Genomic DNA, 6,430 nt, shown 5'->3' with positions numbered 1-6,430 from the left:
AAAAAAAAAAAAAAAAGTAGATGAATATGTATCACAAAGTTCAAGGTGCTTGTCTTTGAGGAATAAAGACAGAGAATTTTGGTTTTCTTTTTTACACTTTCTCCAAAGTTTCTGCCGTAAACATTTATTGCTTTTAGAATCAGAAAATTTTCATGTCATTAGCAAAAAAAGTAAATGAGGCAGGGAAGTGGGAAGTGGTTTGCAATTGGATTTCCCTGGAGCCGATGATCTTATTCACTGAACAGGTACAGTCTCTGTGTAAGGCCTTTCTGTGCCACGCTTTGGGGCTAGTGGGGAGCAAGCCGGCTGTGGCCTGCCCTCCTGCTGCTCATAGCTGGTGTTTCCCAAAAGCAGGGGAGGGGGGACCCTGCTGGAGTCTGGGTGGGGCAATGCTTCCCTGGACTGGAGGCTCCCACCCTGCAGGATGTTTAGCATCCTTGGTTCAAATCCAGATGAAGCTGGTAGCCTTCCCAACCCCACCCGACCTCCAGTCATTGTGACAATCAAATACTCCCTATCTCCATTTTACTGTCCTTGTAGGTGGAACTACTTGCTGTGTAGAACCCCAGCAGTGTCCTGAGCCTTCAGGAGAAACAAAGAATGTGTGCCTATGAAGAGAAATCCTGCCCAGCAAATGCTCGGTAATTTATTTCTCAAAATGGGAGAGGAGTCCCTAATCAAAACTACTTTGGTCCCCTTCAGGTATAATTTTTCTTCTGTAAACCAGGGGAAGGGTGGAGGGTGGGTGTATAGGTGTCTTACTGAAAAGGTCGTCAACAGGCTCTAAGTATCTCCACCCTCACGGGGCAGCGCTGGCCCACGGCAATAGGCACAGGCCTGTCCTGAGGCTGCCATCCGACTAGACACCAAAGCTGAGGATCCACCCAAGGACAGGTCTACAGGAATTGAAAGGGAACAGAAGACTCAGGCGCCTTCAGCGTTTCCTGAGGGGGCAACTCAAGGACATAAGTGTCATTCCTATACTTGTGAGACCTCAGTGGGACAGGAATCTCTGGGTGCACGTCTGGTGCCCTGCCAGCAACAAGGGCACGATGCCCTGTGGCAGCAGTGGGGCCTGCTGGAGAGGCCACAGGCTCTGCAGTCCATGAGGCCCCGGCCAGTCCTAGGGGGAATTTTGGGGAATGCATTTACCTCCCGGAGCCTCAGTCTCCTCATCTGTGAAATGGGACAGCAGCCCCTAGCTCTTAGAAGCCATCTCCATGACACCCAGCACAGGGATGGCCCTTAGTAGGTGCTTGCAAAGGGACAATTACTTATTATTTTTTTACTTTAGATGATTCATGCACTCCGCAATTCAGAGCGCACGTTCTTTCCTCAACTCCCAGCTTTCTTAAACCTGCCTCCAGTGGGCCAATTTGTCATTTACCCACAGCAGAGCCCGAGTTGTGGCTCAGGTGCTGGCCATGGGGCAGAACCGTGAGGCCAGCGGTAGGCATGGGAGCCAGTACCCCCTTGGCCAGGGCCTCCCTGGTGAGGTGCCGTGGGCAGCGGCCCTGGCCTGTGCCTGACGGGAGGTGTTTCTGTGTGTATCTCGGGGCAGGAGGGTGAGCCGGCTGCCTTCCTGGAGTGGAAAGGGTGTTCAGAGGCGTGCACAGCCTTTGGTGGGAACGGTCGGCTTTTGTTTTCCACTGTGGAGGAAGGCCAGACTGTAATTCCTATTTTTCAGGCAGCATCCTCTGCCAAGTTGGCTTTCCCAGCTCCTGCTGGGATGGAAAACTGTGCAGGCTGCTCTCCCCTCCCCCGCCTTTGTGCTAACATGAGACTTGCTTTTGTTCTGCTGACGCGGCAGTCTTGGCAGCAAACTGACCCCTAGGAGAGGGGGCGCTTCTCTCGTGCTTCCCTGTCTTGGCCTCACCCTCGGCTTTGAGGAAAAGCTAAGAGGTGGCTCAGAAGGGGTGGTCTGGGGTCCTAGGGCCCAGCGGGGTCCTGGGGCCTAGTGGGACCTCTCCAAGCCACAAGTGGGTGCCTTGAGAAGAGACCAAGTCCTTGGGAACAGCCTTTTCATTAATTCTCTGGTGGAGAAGGATTACGTAACCATGAAAGCTTTTAAGAGCTTGGGAGAGGGTCGGCTCAAGTTCTTCACCGTCTCGGGTAGTTCTCCAGAGCTGGTTTTGTCTTTTATCCAGTAAAGAGTTAGAACTCACAGCCTTCCTTTCCTTTCTTGGTGAAAAAAACCTGCATTTGGAGTCCAGTTTACCTTTAACATCCAGAATGATCATTTAAGGAGGACACGAACACGTGAAACCAAGAGATTCCAAAGACATGTCCCAGGACCCTGTTTCTGCCTTTACCAAGAATCTACTACGTGCCAGGAACTGGACCTTGTGAAGCAGGGGTCACTGTCCCATTTTTAACAGATGTGGAAACTGAGGCTTAGAAGGGGATGTTGCTTACTTGAGGTCACAGGCTAGTCTGTTTGACTCTGAAGCACACGCTTTGGAGCGCTGACATTTGGCTGCTGCAGTTGGCCAGCGGGGTTTTCTCCAGCAGGAAAGAAAATTCCAGCATGGTTGTACACTTTGCCAGTGGAGGAACTACAAATGTTAGCTTTTTTAGGTAAAGGATTCTCCCAGTGGAGGAAGCCTGGCAAACACATGTGCCCTGTCTCTAAACCCATTTAGTGACAGTAATACCTGAAGAACCCACTATGTTCTGGACTAGGGGGTTGGGAGACTGGCACTTGTGTGACCCAGGGAGTTCCCCCCATCTCTAGACCTGTTCCCTTTGCTGAAAAAAAGATATATTTTATTTTTATTTTATTTTTTTTGAGACAGAGTTTCGCTCTCTCATCCAGGTTGAAGTGGCGCGATCTCGGCTCACTGCAACCTCCACTCCCTGGGTTCAAGCCTCAGCCTCCCAAGTAGCTGGGATTATAGGTGCCTGCCACCATGCCCAGCTAACTTTTATATTTTTAGTAGAGAAGGGGTTTTGCCATGTTGGCCAGCCTGGTCTCAAACTTCCACCCTCAGATGATCCACTCACCTTGGCTTCCCAAAGTGCTAGGATTACAGGAGTGAACCACCATTCCTGGCCTTGAAAAAGGAACTAAAGGGCCCGTCCAGCTCTAAATATCTATGACTTAGGGTGATTGTCAGATTGCTGATTTTCAGTATATAAAAACATCATAGTAAGTGCTTGATGGCTGATAGCAACCTGCCAGGCATTTACACAATCATCATAACAACTTCATCATTTTAGTACCATTATTATTTCCAATTTGCAAATGAAGTCATCTACCCAAGGTGACAGAGTTGGTGAGGGGGGCATGCTGGGATTGGAACCCAGGTTGTCTGACTCAGGCACGAATTTTGGAGCCTGCCATACCTGTGTCTGAATTCCAGTTCTGCCATCTGTGCAAGTGCCTATAGGTTTCCTGAGCCTCAATTTTCCTAATCTGTGAAATGGGTGCAGTAATGCCTACGCTGCAGGGCTGCTCTGAGGACGAAACGAGGTAATGAAAGTAAAGCACTGAGTGACTGGCCCACAGTACGGAGCTATTATTATACTTGAAGCAGTAACACTGGTTTGGGTAACCCCTCTCTTTGAGCTGAAGTCGTTATAGTATTCTTTGGTAGGAATCTGGGGGGATGGAGACTGCCTTGGGAACAGAGACTAGGTATAACTGCATTAAATGCTGCACAGCAGCTGGTGTGCTGCCTGGTAGCCGTATGAGTTAGGTTCATAAACTTTCTAAAATATCCCCCAAAGATGTGCTGCCCTAATCCCCAAAGCTTGTGTATGTGACGAGCTATTATATGCCTTCCGTTCACTTCAGAAGAGGGAGATTATCCTGGATTAGTCAGGTAATAACCGTATGGGTCCTTAAAAGCAGGCAGCTTTCCCTGACTGGTAGCAGAAGGCAAAGTCAGAGGGATTTGAAGGCCAAGTGAGATTTGCTGCCCCACTGTTGGCTGGGAGATGGAGAGGGCTGTAGGGAGACCCCCTGAAACTATTGCTACGGAATAAAAGATGAAACGGTCCTGATTATTGTAAATACAAAGTTGCATGCAGGATTGTGTAAAGACAATGCCAGGTTGGACTGCCAGAATGAGCCAAGAGCACGTGACGTGCTTCCCCCTGCAGGGAGCCTATGAACGGACGCGTAGTCAGGGAGGTTTCACATCACCAAGATTCCTATCCCAGAAAAGCAAATGTTCATAGCTCTGGGAATGGAATGCGACCCTTGTGGAGAGCCTATAAATGGACGCATGAGGGGCGCCTGTTCATATGGATACAATATGGCTATAAACACCCTCATCTTGCCACGGCTCTGCTAGGCCTCTTTAGGGTTCATACTCCCTTCTGAGAATTTCTGGTCTAACCGGTTGTCTAGCTTCACGTCCTGTTCCTATGGATTGTTTGTAACCAGCTTTTGCTGCAACTGTTACTGCTGATTAATATCTTGCTAATCATAGGTTATGGAAAGACTGTGTTCCTGTTTTAAGGCTCTGTTAGAAATTACTGATGCATGCACTATATTGTAAATTCTCATCTCTGTATACTGTACTTCTGCATACAGACGTTATGTTAAAGAATTACTTCATCCCCATGTGACCATCTCACCTCACAATCAAATGACCCTAAATCCCTCACTAACCTACCTCTGCCCTCACTAAACTTAATAATAAATGTTGGTATATCCAGTGCATTGGCGGCATCATGGGACCAGAAGGCAGTGACCCCCCTGGACCCAGCTTTCACTATCTTGTGTGTGTCTATTATTTCCGACCAGCCGATCTGCCTGGGAACAAAGAGAGAGCCCCGTTGCATTGTGGGCTGCTGGTCAGATCCTGCAATAGAGGGCTCCTGTGATGAGGGATGTGGGAAGCTTTTAGAAGCTGAGAGGGTGACAGCCAGCAAGGAAACAGATCTTGGTCCTATAGCTGTGAGAAACTGAACTCTGCCAACAATCTACGTGGAGGCTGGAAGTTGACTTTTCTCTAGGTCCTCCAGATAAGAGCTTGGCTCAGCTGACATCTTGACTTCAGCCTCATGAGACCTTGAGCAGAACCCACTTGGGCCAAAAACCCTGCCTGGATTTTTGGCCCACAGATCTGTAAGGTAATACATGGGTGTTTTAAGCTATTAAATTGGTGGTAATTTGTTATGCAAGAATAGAAAACGAATACCATAGTTATCGAAATAGAAAGCACTCACTAGAAAAACTTTCTGAGCTCGAATTATTCCTATTTTAGAGATGGGAGAAACTGAGGATCCAGAGGTAAAGAGTCTTCTCAAGGTCATTCATCATCTAGTAAATGGTGTAGCATCTAATGCCAAAACCCAAGCACTTAGTCATTAACCCACTTACGCCTAGTGTTCCATTATTGGAACATTAAGCCTGTGGGAGTTATTTATATATTACTGCTCAAGGGTCACTGCCAAGGTCTGATTTTTCACTCATGCAAAAATACAAAAAATTGCAACCTCTGGCATAAATGGGTTAATGTCTACAAATGGCTGAGATTCTGGTCAGTGGGATGGTGTCCCCTGATAAAGGAAGACAAGCTGATAAACTGTCCCAAGAGCTCTGGGAGCTGTACCAGAGCCCCCGGTGTCCCAGTCTGAGAGCACCCATCTCACCTACCTGGCAGAAAGGGGATGATCCGCTGCTTGGGGTCCTTCTGTCCTCCTTCCATGGGAAATTTGTCCAACATCTGCATCTAAGTGGGGGGAGAACACCAAAAACAAAAACCTTTCATAACGTAAGAAACACCATCTAGGACATTTTAAAGGAATATGTGAAATATGTGATGTGATATACAAAACGTTCACTTCATTCAGCTTTCTAGAAACCCACACTAATGGGAAAGGCAATTTCAATTGGACTAGAAAGCCCATGAAAACGATGTCTATATCCACAAATGCCAGATTTGTGAAGGCTCAGAGTCAGGAGTGACCATTTCCGGCTTTCCCGGGATTCTCCATCCACAGTATCTGAAACGTGAACAATACCCTCAGAGCCACCAGGATTTCATGGACAGCAGGTCATCCTGCTCCTAAGAATTGCTGGGTTGAGGTAAGGAATCAATCACTAGCATCCAATCAATGTGGTTAGGTTCATGCTTATGAGAGCACTATACTTCCCTGACGCAGGAGGAGTTCCCCAGGTCAGCTCAACAGACAGCTTTGGGCCTGGCTCTGTGCTAGAGGAACAGGGTGCAGTGAGGAAAATATTCATAATCTAGAGAGGGGAGGGGAAGAAAGCTGATCATTAAAAGGTGGTGTAAAGAGAGGGAGGTGTAGGCTGCTGTAGGGGTAGAGGAGCAAGAGGGCAGAGTCCCCAAAACAAAAACCTTTCATAGTACCATAAATATATCTCTGAACGCTTCAGGGACTTCATGTGAAATACCAGATTTGGCATACAAAATTACAAGGATCTGCTGCTTACTCCCCATGTGGTCTTAGA

General features: G+C 47.8%; 1 protein-coding gene across 1 annotated transcript in view; it reads right to left on the bottom strand.

Moving 5' to 3' along the window:
• SH3PXD2B (SH3 and PX domains 2B) overlaps nt 1-6,430 on the bottom strand; it is a 98,607-nt gene that overhangs the window by 69,316 nt on the left and 22,861 nt on the right. The window lies entirely within an intron of this gene.

The sequence above is a fragment of the Mandrillus leucophaeus genome, unplaced genomic scaffold (assembly GCF_000951045.1).
Source record: "Mandrillus leucophaeus isolate KB7577 unplaced genomic scaffold, Mleu.le_1.0 Scaffold314, whole genome shotgun sequence".
In the NCBI taxonomy this organism is placed as follows: Eukaryota; Metazoa; Chordata; class Mammalia; order Primates; family Cercopithecidae; genus Mandrillus; species Mandrillus leucophaeus.
Note: the sequence above shows the minus strand (reverse complement) of the source record. Positions and strands in the feature narration are given on the sequence as shown.